Below are 15,682 nucleotides of genomic sequence, written 5' to 3'. Positions count from 1 at the left end.
GACATAACCATGGGTAACACGTGGCAGGTAAGCCATAACCCACGACTCCTGCCCCCTCCCTCCTGAAAACCAATCCCTTCCTCCCAAGCCCTAGAAACTTCCCTTCTCCCAGTCCTAAAAACGAACCTGCCCTACCCTAAGCCCTAAAAACGACCCCAACTCCTCTTGAGCCCTAAAACCTACCTCGCCTTCCCCTAATTCCTAAAAACTACCATCACCCATCCCTAAAAACTACCCTGGCCCTCCAAGCCCAAAAAAATATTATAATACCTGTCCCCTGCCCTGAGCCCTAAAACAGCCTCCACCCTGACACCTAAAATGACCCCTCCCTCCTAAAAAACAACCCCCTTCCCCAGCTCTGAAATGGACACCCCAGCCCTGTAAATGACCCATCCAGCCCTGAAAACTACCCGACCCCTTGGCCCTGAAGACTACACCCACCCATAGCTCTGAAAACTACCCTGGCCCCCCAGCCCTGAAAACGACCCCGACCCCCCAGCCCTGAAAACTACCACAAACCCTCCAAATCATACAAACTACCCCCCAAAACCCAGCCCCACTTATCTCACCGCATCGCTTCCTCTCCCGATCCTCCCTACTGCTTGGCTGCTTCCTGCTTCCAACAGCCAGCAGGTAGACCGCGCATTAACTTAACCAAGCATGTGCGTGGTTAAGGCAAATGCGTGGTTAAGGCAAGCGTGGTAGCACTTGTGTAGTAGGAACATGAGTAGCAGATGCTGCCGTGTTCTGACTGTTTCCCCTTTGGACAATGTCTTGGGATGTGGAGAAACTCTATTACAACCAATAAGAGGATAGTATTAATATTTAAAGTGATTAGTCTTTTAGCATCGTCTTCTTCAACTAAGCAGGGACTGAGAGTCAGATGAATGAAGGCTTTTTGTTTTTGCAAAAGGTCAGATTCAGAATGGTATGTATTATCATTTTGCAAGTGAAATGTGGTCACAAAACATTATTACTTAGTGGTGACCCATTCACAAACAGGAAGAGAAGCCAAAGGGGACCTTTTCCCTATGTAAATCTTGACAAAAGCATTTGTTAAGAGTAGGCAGGGGTTCAATCGACCTCTGCTTACTCTAAAAAAATGTTACTTAAACATTTCATTTGTTTCTTAAATGCATCCTGTTTTCCATTCAGGAAAACTGGTTGTATATGTTAAAAAAAGGGCTTTATTTAAAATCAATCACCGACAATGTGGACTGCTGACTGAAGCAGGCCACCGTTCCTGTGATGGGTGCAATTCATAGTGGGTCGCAATTTGCAAATTACCTCATTAATATTGATGTGGTTAACCAACTTATTAGCACATAGGTCAGTTCACAAAAATAGCATAGTAATGTACGGTACAGTGCTTGCACGCATGAGCCTTTCAGCCTCAGCGCTCCTACCTGTACCCAATAATTTACACATTAGGGTTCACCAAACTCGTCTAGGGAGTACATAGGCAGGACAAACAAATAACAGATGGCCAAGTGCTTCATTACAACTCCTGCAGGCAGGACAGATGTTATCCCCTGTGTGGGCCCACTTTGCCTTGAGAGAGTTTAAAGGTAATGAGCCTGCCCTAAATTGAAAATAAAGCTTCCTATCTCTAGGACTAGTAATATTATCCCAGTAAAATTCTAGCCTGGGTGTAAATTTTCTTTCTAGGAAGACTCCCGTCATAGAAGATGGGTCACTCCTACTCCAAACGTTAAAAGCAGTCCACTCCCAATACTTCTCTTTCATAATGATTTTGGATGGAAAGGAGGCCTCTACAGGATTCTCCCACAACCTTCGCAAACCCAAACCTGTCAGGCTATTTTTGATGCCCCTTACCCAACTGATGTTATGAAAGGCATCAGATTTAATTACATGTAAAAAACCTAGAGGATATGATGAGAGTTCGGGTGTCGTCCACAGTCTACGCCAATATAAAATAGGGCGCAGCTTGGCGACATCTGTAATAGCTTTCCTTCCCAAATATCTAAGTGGTTCGAGAGGGGTACTTTGTGGGAGACTAGTAATGTTGCGGAGGAACTTATTTTCAGATAATGTTAGGGATGCAGTCTTTTCAAACCCCCAGAGCTCGGCGCCATAAAGCGCAGAGCTAACAGCTTTAGATTCATAAACTTGGAGGACTGGTCTCATTGGTTTAGTTAAAGATTTTTTGTGCTCCAAGTTTATGGCTCCCGCGACTTGTCGATGTTTCAAAGCGGCTAAGTCAATATGGCAATCCCACTTGAGGTTCTTCTCTATCTGTATACCGGATAAGTAAAAGATCTGACCTGTTCTAAAGGTTGTTTATTCATAAAAACACTCCCCTTAAAACTTCGATGCGAATTAAAAGACATGAATTTTGTTTTAGACACGTTGACTTCTAGGCCTCGAGCAGCACAAAAATCTTCAAAAATTAATAACGCTCGCTGAAGGCCACTTGGAGTCTTAGAAATTATAAGCGTGTCATCCGCAAACATTAAAATGGGGATTTTTACACCTGCTAAAGACGGAGCATCTGTATTCACTGGCAGCAAACGGTCCACTATACCATTAATATACAAAGAGAACAGCGTTGGTGCCATAGCACAACCCTGCCGAACTCCTCTTTCAACTGGAAACTGGGAGGTGACCCTACCTTGACCCCCCATTGAATACTAGCATAATTACCCTTGTGTAGCCTCATTACCAATGTTAAAATTTCAGGAGAAAGACCTAATTCCTTCACTGTCCCCCATAACCGTAAACGGGGGACAAGGTCAAAGGCTGCACATAGGTCAACAAAGGCAGCATAGAGGCTGCCCTTGCCCAATGCCACCGTCTTCCAATATAAAAGAATAAAACAAAAGACCTGATCGATGGTGCTAGTATACTTGCGAAAACCCGCTTGGAAGGGGGACAATATACTATTCTCATCAATCCAATCTAAGATTTTATTCAAGATCAACCTCCCGACAACCTTCTGAATCGTATCAATTAAGCTGATCGATCTATAGTTTCCTGGTTGAGTTTTGTCTCCTTTTTTGTATACTGGGATTATCACAGCCCCTTTCCAGGAGGACGGGATTGGGACACCCTGGGCCGTAGCATTAGCCATTAACTTAATATATCTGCTCCATCGTTCTTTGTCGTGTAAAAACACATCAGCAGGGACACCATCCGGTCCCGGTGCTCTTCTCCACGCAACTGCACTAAGAGCAACTAACATTTCTTACAAATTAAAAGCCTCATCAATATAAACAAGCATTTACAATGCAACGGTTTCGCCTTTGTGAAAGTTAGAGCTATTGTCATTGTAAATGACAATTTTTTTATTTATGTGTTGGTTTTGAAAACAGATAAATAAATGGCATTGTTTACAATGCCAATAGCTTAATCTCTCGCAAATGCGAGACCTATTGCATTTGCACACACACAGAGAGCCACCCACACACACACAGAGCCACCCACACACACACAGAGCCACCCACACACACACAGAGCCACCCACACATAGAGCCACCTACAAAAAAAGCTAGCCAGACAGAGCCCCAACACAGACAGAGCCCCAACACAGACAGAGCCCCAACACAGACAGAGCCCCAACACACACAGAGCCCCAACACACACAGAGCCCCAACACACACAGAGCCCCAACACACACAGAGCCCCAACACACACAGAGCCCCAACACACAGAGCCCCAACACACACAGAGCCCCAACACACACAGAGCCCCAACACACACAGAGCACCAACACACACAGAGCCCCATCACACACAGAGCCCCATCACACACAGAGCCCCATCACACACAGACCCCATCACACACAGAGCCCCAACACATACAGAGCCCCAACACACACAGAGCCCCAACACACACAGAGCCCCAACACACACAGAGCCCCAACACACACAGAGCCCCAACACACACAGAGCCTCAACACACACAGAGCCCCAACACACACAGTACAGAAAATAAGTTGAGGACTGTGCACCAACGCTCTGTAATGAGTACACATTTGCAGGCAGCTGCACACTGTAAAGAATGCATGCTTCCCGGGCGGGGGCGAGCTACCGGCCTCGGGATTGGACGGCGATGATCTCACGCTCACCGGAGCCTGCGATAGAGGCACCAAAAATAGCCTGATCCTGAAAAGGAAGAGAAGAGGAGATGTTGCAGTCAGCCGCCGCAGAGCGCAGGCACACACACCACACACACACACACTTCTACTACCGTGCATTACAGCACGGGCACCGCCCAGGGGCTTCAGGTGCGCCCAGCGGCGGGGACCCCAGTATGGCTCACTGGACAAACGTGATGTTTGTATACTTACCGCGCAGCTGTAAGCAGGGGTAAGCAGGGTCAGGAAATAATACCCCGTAGAAATACATTTAGCACACTATCCTTGTATGGGAAAATAAGAAAACGCGTGCACGTGTTTTAGATCCGCTAGAAAATAGTGTATAATTATAGCTATTCTTAAAATTACATTTTAATGCAGTGCAAGAAATTAGCTCTTTTAAAATAGCACATTGATTTGGGCGTGTGTACACATAATATCTATTAAGAGCGTGTGCGGAGTGGGCTGTGGGTGGGATACATGGCGATCCATGGATAAGCAGCAGGGTGCCCGCTTCCTGATCAGTGTAGAAGCTTCCTGGGCTCAGCACCAATCCTACCCACCAGGCCTGGGCAGGGGCTTCCGCCACCGCTCGGCCTGGGACCGTGTGATAACTAGGCCAGCTGAAGGGACCGCTCCTGCCCTCGGGAAACAACCCTGCTGGCTGCAAGAACTGTGTCTAAAGGAATTATTTCATTTTTCGAAGGATTCCGTTTTTTTAAATATTGTAGCGCCAAACATTCTGCCCGCTAATGACAGCTTCATGGCGCACTCTTAACTAGATGTACGTGAAGGTTTAACCAGGGTCAAATTCAAAGTGGGGTACATGCATTTCAGGCAAGCGGACTGTAAGAGAACAGTCACTGTACTTGGCACACACAGCTGGCATGAGGAGCACCAAGGTCAATGGGCACCAATGGCCAGAGAGGGGCTGGCGGGAGCTCCAGGAGTGAGGGCGGAGGGATGGAGGGAGAGAGCAGCGTGAATCTCTCCAAATCTAATGAAAGCCCTTCCTAAGCCTGATGTATTGCACCTGGCAGTCACTTGGTCTGCTCTAGCTATTGAATAATTGAAAGGGTCTGATCGGGGGGGGGGCTTCCCGGTAAGTGTCTCTACATATGTACATTTCCAGGCGGACCTGCTCGGCTCCCCCTCTCTGGAGCAGCTTTAAGTGTTCCACTCTTGGTTGCCGGTCTTTCCTTCCCTTGTTTATTCGTTTCCTGTCCCTTGCGCTCTTTCTATGGTGGGCGTTTTTGCGGCGGTGGGAGGCACTGTCTCTTCTGGTGACCAGAGAGAGCAGACACGAGGGGCACAGATTGAGCGAGGAAAGAGGAGGGGTGAGAGGAAAAGAGACGGCAGGAGGGGAGAGGGAGTGAGAGAACGAGAGAAACCGAAACTGTAAGAGGGAAGAGAGAAAGCTGAGAGGGAAAGATGTGGAGAAAGCACAAGAGAGAGGGAGAGAGAGAGAGAGAGAGAAAGGGGACGGAGTAAAGGGGTACCGGCGGGTCATGGAATGAGCCGAGAGGGCAAGAGGTAGATTTGGAAGAGGAAAGCAAAAGAAAGATAGGGCGAGTACAATGTATTAATGGAGGACGTGAGAGGATGGGAGGGAGAAAGGAAAGGAGGGGGCATCCGAAATGAAGAGGGGTGTGTGAGGACAACGGTGAGCGGGCAGGAAGGACGGCGAATGGAGGAGGTTGAGCTGGTCAGGGTGCGAGGAGAAGAAAGAGAGGGAAAGGCAGAGCGAGGAACCAACGAGGAAATAGAGGGGAAACGCGAGAGGGGACGGCTGGGGCAGAAGAGAGGGAAGGTAGGGGGACATTTAAAAAAGTGTGAACGGGACTGATGAATGGGGAGGAGCTGGGGAGGGAGTCTTATGGGTGAAGAAGACGCGAGGGACAGATAGGAAAGAGGACGAGAGAAGAGAGCCAACGGCGGGCAGAGGATGGGGACGGAGTGAAGACAGGCAGGAAAGGATGAGATCACCAGGGAAAGAAGAGAGGACAGTAAAGGGAGGGGACGAGATTAATGAACAGAGGCCACTGGGGTAAGAATAAACTGTTGGCGAAGTGTAAGCTTACAAGAGAGGCGGAAAGGATTGCGGGGGAGATGACGAGTTTTACTCCGCCCCACCAGGCAAAATATTCGTAAACCCCAACTCCACCTGGGTAGATCCAGTCAGAAGAGACACCAGCTTACTGGGTGCCGCAAAGGAAGTTACGGCGTGGAAGGGTGCAGAAAGAGGCGAGTGTATATTTCTGAAGATTTATCAATATGCAAACACACCATATGTAAAGCTGTCACCGTGCCTCTAAACGCTGTTAACAACAATGGCTACAATAAGCCGACTAATAAAACGCTAATTGTATTGCCTCCCGGACACACTTTCCCAGCGATTCGACCAAGTGATAAGCAGATCTCTCCAGGAAAACCTTAACCCGCTCAGCTACCTCATCAGCGCGCATTCAGGCTGCCCCGTGCCAGCCCCGGCCACCCATCCTCTCAGGCGCGAGGCCAGCGAAGGAAAAGAGAGCCATCGAAAGCAATATGTCTTGTTTGGCGGGGAAGGGGGTGTTTAGTGTCCGCTTGAGGGGGACAGCGGGAGGGGGGGGTCGGTAACGGTCACACGGACAGCGGGAGGGGGGGCGGGGGAAGACAGGACAGCAAGCACACCAAACCGAAAAAATATATAAGCAAGAAAAAATAATTAAGGAAATCCACGCTGCCGTCTAACACAACAATCTATTGTTTAGACTCAACTATGTCCTCTTACAGACAGGGTTGTTTTTCAAAGGAGCTCAATTCTGATGGGAATCATCTGTGCCAGGATGAGGAGACTGGAGGAATACAAACCTCCCTCAACAAAAATGTACGCCGAGATTCCGAGCTTTAGTCTTGCAAACAGACAGCAAAGCTAAACCGGGGCCGTTAAGGGTGCGGTTAGCTCCCCCCAAGTCGCAGGATAAAGTTTTAAGAAAGATGAAAAATACGCCCTGAATGGGAAGTAAAGCAAACATCGGCTATAAGCATATGTAGCTGCTGGTGACTAATCCTAGAAAGCAAGCCAATCGGAAAGGAAAGCTGCCCGTCCGCGGTCACGTGACGCACTCATGGGAAGCGCCGGATGGCGCGTGGTGGCCTGCACAACAGCTTGTTCACGGTCCACGACCCTTCGGTGCACTCAGCTGCACTCAGGGACGTCTACTCGGGGCTGTCAACTATGCCCCAGAAGGCGGGTTTTAAATAAATACAGAACGTGCACTGCCCATTTATGAGCAGGCCACAGAGGTAAAATACTAAAATAACAGCATTCGTTTACATATGCAATCACATAAATTAGATAATACTGTCCCATTCCACGTGTAGGATTTGTGCCCTTAGCTCCTAAAACTGAGACCCCACCAGACAGTGTTTTTTTTTTTTAACATGCATAACTTAAAGTGCCATTAAACGGTGTGTCAACCCATTTCTAGTCCTGGGCTTTTCGGTCATGGGTCTATATTGTTATCAGTTGTTATGCTATATTTTTCTGTCGCTGCCCATAAAGACTACAGCTCCTAGAATACATTCGGTTGTGCAATGACAGCCAAGCAATCGAAAACGGTGTCCTTAATCTAGCACCGCGTGAGGTAGGTAAAAAACGTACCAATGAAATAAGCAATATTTACAAATAATACTCCACGATGCTATGAAGGTCAATGCCATGTTGGAGTGTACTTTATAAAAAAAATAACGCATTGCAGTATGTCACCCTTCAATCACAAAGCACCAAAATAATTAAATATTTGAACTGCCAACACACTTTCAAGGTGTGGTGAACGGAGAGGGATACCCCACCGAGACCCCGAATTTCCAATCATGGGCCTTCTTTTTACAAATGACTTCTCGCGTGGACTCACGCCAAACGGTTCAGTTATGCTAAACCTAGAGCCTTGCTCCAATAATGGACGGATATGTTAATGAAAAGCACATGCGTGGAAAGATAGCGTCCGGATGAGAAATCAATCTGCCCGCTTTACTAGGAACCAGTGTTTTGTTGGGAATGAGAAATCACACCAAAAAATACATTAAAAAAAAAAACTGTGGTCAGGGTCTTCCCAGCTGAGCCCGGCTTCATGGGAAAGAACCCGGACAGCTGGGCACGCGTCCGGCGTGGGAGGCCTCGGCGTAGACCGGTCGTTTGATCCCCAGCACTTAGGCCGAGGTTTGGCTCGCTGGGGCCCCGCCGAGGACGGTCACACCAGCTCTGCCCCAGGCCGGCCGGCGCTGCGTTTCCGCGGCTCATCACCGGGTCCAGCAACGGGACAGTGTTTCATTTCATTCGGTGACCAGCCGCATTGTAAGAATATAATGCTGTGCTGTTATATTACAGGTAAAAACACCAAGTTCAAAACGCATAAACTGCAAAGTAGTCCGTCACAATCTGCGACAACTGCTTTCAAGTTGCATGTTTTACATTAACAAGGATGATAAGTCTCTCGCACAGCAAGGCTCTCTGTCGACTCTTCCTTTAGCTTTGCCTCTTTGCCCAGTCTGTCACCAGCCCAGGAGTGGGCGCAGATCGAAAACAGACCACACAAGGCGGTCCATAAGAATGGGTGTGTGCCTTTGTTAATCCGCTGGAGTTGGTATTACACTGGGCATTGAGTAACGGTACAACTGTACGGGGTAGTAGGTCAATAGGTGATACAATGTGCAATACATCCGGGTATTTCTTGATGCCCGCACCCCTTTGCGGGTTAAACCTTACAGAACTACATCAATGTGTATGCATTTAAATGCTTAACAATAAAACTAAAGAAAAGTAAAGGGTGCAGAAAGTTTAGTAACGGGGTACTTCAGCAATCAGGCGTGAGCTCCCCAGCACCATCTTCCTCCTCTAGTCCGGCGCCCCCATGGGAGACCGGCAGCTGACGGGTTCAAGGGCGACCCGATCCAGATGTCCCCTCATGTGTACCTAAGACATCCCAGCGGGAGGCCTTCTGCAGGGTACGATCGGCAAACAAGTGTCATTATACCGCGCTCTGCCCCGGGGAAGTAGAGACAAAGGACAGCCACACCCAAGGCAGGCAGGCACATCGCCACATGTCCGTTCCCAGAATCCCTCTTGCCAAAGGGGCAATAAGTAGTTAAATTATACAACTCCGGCCAAGAGATCTTCGAGTGGCTTTCAAAAGAGGAACAGAGGGGGAAACGATAGAGAAAGACTTAACAGCAGCCCCATCCATTTCTGAAAACGCAAGCCTTCTTCTTTTCTTGCATCACGCAGCTTTCCTAGTGCTGCCTGTAACGCCTCTCCGCACTGCGCTCAATATTATTTAATTGCACAGACATCTAACGCTAGCTCCCGAGAGCTGGGGCTAACCCCGTACTCCATTTAGGACAAAACCACTGTGCACCTGGGTACTCTTACCGATGGGCCCGGGGACTTTGCAGCCCCTCTGACGGCTCCCGGCACTCACCTCTTTTACCGGTGGGAGGCTTCCGGGTGTTGTGAATACCTCTCTCCTGAAGGGAGTGTCCGTGATTCACTCTTAGCCCCGCCCAGTCCAATGCCGCCCGGTGCGGTGGACCTGCTCCGTTCACAGGGCAGGCGAGTGTGGGAGGAGCGCTCCGCGGAGAAAGGGTGCGAGTAGGGCAGAAACACGAGCGCAGGACAGTGCCGCCTCTGCCCCGGGCTCACGACCTGGGACGGGCCCGTCCCTCCCCCTTCCTGTCTCTGATTCAAATGAACTTTATTGCCACGACAAGGCAAACGGGGTTGCCGAAGTTAACCGGAACGGCAAGTCAGCCCTTCCTTCAATATACAACATTAGTTCGGTGGTCAGGGCTGTGCATTTTACAAGTTAGACAAGCTGTGGCAAAGAAAATTTGTACAATAGGCAAACCACCTACATCTGTTGCCAGGCCTGTGCATTTCTCCACACCTTATCGCTTCTGGCCCATGTGATGAGGAGACAAATGTTACACAAGTCAGGTCCCGGGCCGGCAGCCAATCACAGCGCGGCCCGGGAATGACGTCAGGTGGGTGTCGCGGGCCGGCAGCCAATCACAGCGCGGCCCGGGAAATGACGTCAGGGGGTGTCCCGGGCCGGCAGCCAATCACAGCGCGGCCTGGGACAAAGGGGCGGGGCTTAAAAAAAGCACCAGAAACGCCCCCGAATCGCGTTTTCGAGAGAAAGCGCGATTGACAGCCTCTGTCTCCCAATGGCTAGCCTCCATTTATGGAGCTAGCCAATGAGAGGCAGAGGCGGTGCCGACATCCCTACTGTAGACAATAGTTTTCGATCTGGGAGTGGCACTGCGTGCCCCTCGCCAGGTCGAAACCTAAAAACATAATTAACTCCTTCCAATTGGTCATCTGAAGCATTGCGCGCATACTGGGGCCTAAAATATTCAACGCATCCCTCCTGGAAAACGTGATTTAAAGGCTGGACAGGTTGTCCCCCTCTGTCCCACTTAATAATGTTCCAGAATAATTTAGTGTTATTCTGCATACTGACTTCTTTTAGATCCTGCCATCTAAGTTCGTCCCATGAACGTTTGGCTTTATGGATAGTCTTTTTGTATTATAAATACGGCACACATACCCTGTTTGAGGCATAGTGCTCAAATGCACTGCCCCTAGATCAGTCGCAAACTCATGCTGCCCTGGGGTCAGCGCATTCAAGTGAAATACAGAGTAGCTGTTTAAAAGCTACTCCATGTTTCACAGGGCAGGTTACAACCCACATGCACTTTCAAGAGGAGAGAGAGGACTCATTGTAGGCAGGTACAGTGAGTGACGGCACCCACCTGCAGGGGGATGTATGGAGGGTTCATGGGACCCCCTTTCTCCCCTTCAGAGGGCTGCCTTTAGGAGGCGCTCTGAAATTGTGCCATCTTTTCTCTTTTTTGCCTCTGCGCCCTGGCACATAGGCCAAGTGATTCCCTCATTTGAATAGGGCCATGCCCCCATGCAAATGAGGGAACGACCTCTTATGATAGCAGTGGGGCAACATGTAAATTCGCGCTATCAGTGTTACAGAAGGGGTTGCATAAGAATCTGCATCTCCCTCTGTAATACCATTGTGCCCTGGGACACACAAAGTGGGCACACCTGCTAGTACTCCCCCCCCCCCAGATGATAAAAATGAACTTCAGTTAATGAATACCTTAATAAAAGTTTGCATTTGTCCGACTAAGAGAATATAACCGAGATGATTGCAAGATTTTGGTACCATGTATGTTTCTTGTGGATTGTCTACAGTTTCATCAATGTAGCGATGCGATGCATGAGCAAATCTGACCTTTCCTGGCCGTTCCTCATTCATTGTTTTTACTCTGTTAAAATAAATGAAAAGGTGAAGGTAAAGCTGAACACATTCCACAGATAATGTTTAATTCCGTGGTGGTCATGAGATGCTGGGGCCAGAAACGGATTTGCTTTACTCTTTCCTATCTAAAGCAGAGGTTACTGGAAGCTCTGACTGAGCAAATGGGGCCTCTCATGAGTTAGATCATCCCAACAGATTCTCATTCAAGTCAGCTTATTTCCTGCACTGAGACTGTGAAATCCGGTGCTGCAGACTTCAACTCTCTTTTGAAAAATGTGAAAAAGCTGTTGCTAATGTCCCCGGCTGCTACTGTCATTACTGGCAGCCATCTCACTGGTCCCATGTGCCGCTCTTCAGAAGGACAAGGTCTGTTAAACTGGTATAAACCTGTGCTAAACTTAATTCGACTGGAATCAATCTGTGTTAAACTGATATCAAACTGTGCTAAAACACCTACAAGACAGCACTATTCTACAGTATCCATTGGGAATAATCCCCATGAGTGTAAACTCTGGTATATGCACAACAATACTTCAGACAAACAGTGCGAGTTTGGCATTTGAAGTTCAAGCACACCCGATTGTACCTGTGAGGAAAATTAAGCAGTAACCCTATAAATAATGGTCTGGATGATGTTTGTTACAAATTATAACCTTCCTGGTATTCTCTTATCAGCTGAATGCAGCTGCATATTAGTAGGCGGTCACTTTTTATCCCGGTCAAAAGCTTCAGTGTGACTCCTTAATTTAGGAATTGTTCTCCAGAGTTAAAGAATTTACAGGCCCATACATCAATATTGCTTTTTGCGATTCCTTAATTGCGAAAAATAAGGAATCACAATTAAGGAATTGCAAAATGCAATGCATCAAGAAATCGCTAAATAAATTGCGATTTCTTAATATTCCTTAATTGCGACTCACAAATTGCGAGTCGCAATTAAGGAATACCTCCCCATTCATTCTTATGGGCCTAGAGGCCCATAGGAATGAATGGGAAGACATTCTCAATTTGCGATTAGCAATTTGCGAATCGCAAATTGAGAATGTGATTTCAAGGGTGCAGGGGTGTCCAAAGGACACCCTGTTGCACCCCTGAAATCAATCTGTGCACATATGTTGTGCACACACATGCCCTAAGGGCATGTGTGTGCACAACATGAAACTTTGAAAAATGCACAAAAGTGCATTTTTCAAAGCTTTCGCAAATTACCATGAGGTTCAATCTCATGGTAATTTGCCCCCCTAATTGCGAAATCGCAATGTTTTTAAGTTTCATGCATTGCATTTAAGGAATCGCAAAATGCGATTCCTTAAATGCAATCGCAATTTGAGAATTCGCAAATATTTGCGAATTCTCAAATTGCGAGGGCCTTCACCCTTCATGCATTCCAAAAGCAGATTTTGCGATCGCAAACGGCCGATTTTTGCGATTCGCACCGTTTGCGATCGCAAAATCCTTTGATGCATGTGCCTGTTAGTGCCTGAATTAGCATTTTCTGGATAGTGCCCTAACCAACAGGGTGGTGGAGGGCATTACCTCCACCATCCTGTTGGCGCTCTGTCAAATTTAGAGATAACCACCAGCCCAGTGGTGATCTCTCTACATTGAAAGAAACCTATGTCACTGAGGCTTTTTTTATGTACAAAATTTTGGTGAGCAACTGCCATCGGTTTTGATGGCCATTGACCAAACTTTTCAAAGTTTTTGTTTTTCCACAACAAACCCCTAAACCTGGAGTTTGTTTCAGAAAATCAAACTAATGACCCCCACACCCTATGATTTTGCTCTCATTGTTCGGTCATTATTTTGTTTTTGTCCCGAAGCACCACTTCTTTCCTGGCGGGAACAGAAATGAAAAAAAAAATTAAACTATCCACTTAATTAAGGCAGGGGGTGTAATGTCAGTCCTCTGATGACCCCTTCCCCATTAGGCTGTCAGAGGAAGTTCTCCATAGATGTAGACAATTGCAGCTCCATCAATGGAAAACCTAAGCTCTGCCTATTCCTAAACGAAGCAGGCACACCAAGGGTTTGGCGAAAGGGTACTCCATCGCATATACAATGGATGTACCTGCCCACCAAAATATAAATCAGGCCCTTAGACAAATAGAAGTCAACTATCATATGCTTCTGTGCTGGATTTATCACACCCTCTCACACTTTTCTGCTTTTCAGGAGAGGCTAGCCAGTAATTTATTTTAACATTCTTCCGACTGGTTTGGCACTCACTTTGGGTTTTTGTGACATTAATCTGGTGACTTAAAAGGTCACCATGTTGGCATCAGTTTTGTCAGATGACAGGATTATCAAGTGGAATCATATTGCGTCTTAACAACCATTAAGTCTTCCACATGGAAGCAGTGGTGGTTCAAGTAATTCACCCTTTCTTTCTGCTAAACATTTTGTACAATTTCAATTTCAATACTGTCACATGCGTAGTAGATTTTTCGTAACCACCGAACATTCCATTGTCTGAATATTAAAAGGGCCTTTAAATGGTATCTGAATAGGACTTTACGATTGCATTATGATTTATCCCCTGCATTCTTGGGTCCCTTTCAATGTTGAACATTCTTCGGCCAGACAGAGTGAATGCTCCTGTTGGGTGCTTTGGAAAGCTGTGGCATTCCAGACACCCATCCTGTCTGATGACATGTGTCGAGCAGCCAACCAGCCAATGCTCAAGACTCTCTTCAGGTTGAGTATCCGGGTTAGTTACATGTCACCCTCCCACACATCCTCCCTAAATGAGAGCTTCCTTTCCTTTTCTGCTAAAAATACTAAAACAAGATGCCTGCTGTGTTGAGGCAGTAGTTCATGTGACTCAGTTCAATAAGGTAAGATTCAATAAGCACTTACTTAATGGATACTAAAAACCCATTTAAAATGAGAGCGAGGGGGACATATTTGACAATAGTGTTGCTTTGCTTGCCTTGTTCCTTTTGCCTTATAAATTGTAAATGGTAAACAATACATGCCAGCAACCTTGCCCAGCCCTTACAGAGAACTAAAACAAACGGAAGCACCTTCTATCAGCCCCCACCCATATCATGATGACCACAAGAAATGTTACTAAAATACCAAATAATCCTCAAAGCCTGTTGGAGGGCCAGAGAAATACCTTCCTGCACACGAGTGGATGTGAACCTGAGGTTTTAGGCATTAGGTCACATTGAATGCCAGCATACTCTATCCTCACACTCACAAAACAAGTAATTAGCCAGGTAGGTGACCAAGGACCACCTGGGTTGTAAGTATCCGGTATGTTCCTTTCAGAGAGTGTGGTGGCACCCGGGAGCGGTAGCAAATGGACATGAACATAGAAATGCAAATGTATCCCAATCGTATGACAATTCAGAAATTGTATTTTATGTTGTAGGCGACTTCCCTCCTAGGACTGTAAGGCAAGCAACTTTGAGTTATCTCTTCTGGTATCAAAACAACATGTATGATGAACATTCCTCCATGTATGATGAACATTCCTCTTAATTGTGTTAAAACGCAGTTATGGCGACTTTGTCAAATTAACTCATTTTGTCATTTTCTTAGGCACTGATATGCAAATAACTGAAACCGTTGTGTCTACTTGAAAATTTCTTGAGTTCCAGACCTGGCCTTTTGGAAAAAAGGTGCACTGTTCGTTCCATTGTTCTACACTGCGGCCAAAGTTTTATTGTGAGTATTTATCGTCGCCTCTACAAGCAAATGTATAGTCTTGAATTATTCTGTGGTATCAGAAAAGTAATGTTCAATGAATCTGAGGTATGACAGGTACTCAATGATACGCAAGAATTCAAGGTAGTCACTACAACAAAGTCGCATGACCATTAGTTGGCAAGAGAGAGCTGTTTCTAGCTATCAAACAGGGTTGAGAGCAGTGATGGAAAAAACACAAGAATACATAAAATGAACACTGTAAAGGGGGCATAACTTCCAAGTAACTTGGATAGTTGGGAACTTCATAGCAAAAACTGAAACCAATATCTCGGTTCACCTTTGCAAATAAACAAATGAGTCTATGGCATCTCAAATGACATCCCGTCAACACAAATCTAAATAGGTAACATGCTACACTGTGAAAACGTCAATAACATCTACCACAAATGGTGAACATTTTGGACAAGTCCTGAAAAACCAATCAAAATTTGTTGAAATCGATTTTAGCCTGTTATGTATCCTCTAATCAATAATAATGTGCATGTGCGTATTATTTTTGCTGGTCACCCAATATCTGTATTTTTTTATGTCTGGTCCATTACATAGTACACAC

At 46.6% G+C, this 15,682-nt stretch overlaps 1 protein-coding gene across 2 annotated transcripts in view; it reads left to right on the top strand.

Annotated features, from left to right (window-relative positions):
- The window catches only part of COL8A1 (collagen type VIII alpha 1 chain), a 260,001-nt gene that overhangs the window by 123,393 nt on the left and 120,926 nt on the right, over positions 1 to 15,682 (top strand). For both annotated transcript variants that reach the window (XM_078657721.1, XM_078657720.1), the window contains one exon: positions 14,962 to 15,087. The gene's annotated coding sequence lies outside the window, so the exon portion shown is untranslated. The remainder of the gene's footprint in view (positions 1 to 14,961; positions 15,088 to 15,682) is intronic.

The sequence above is a fragment of the Lissotriton helveticus genome, chromosome 8 (assembly GCF_964261635.1).
Source record: "Lissotriton helveticus chromosome 8, aLisHel1.1, whole genome shotgun sequence".
Taxonomy (NCBI): domain Eukaryota; kingdom Metazoa; phylum Chordata; class Amphibia; order Caudata; family Salamandridae; genus Lissotriton; species Lissotriton helveticus.
This window is presented reverse-complemented; position numbering and strand designations above follow the sequence as displayed.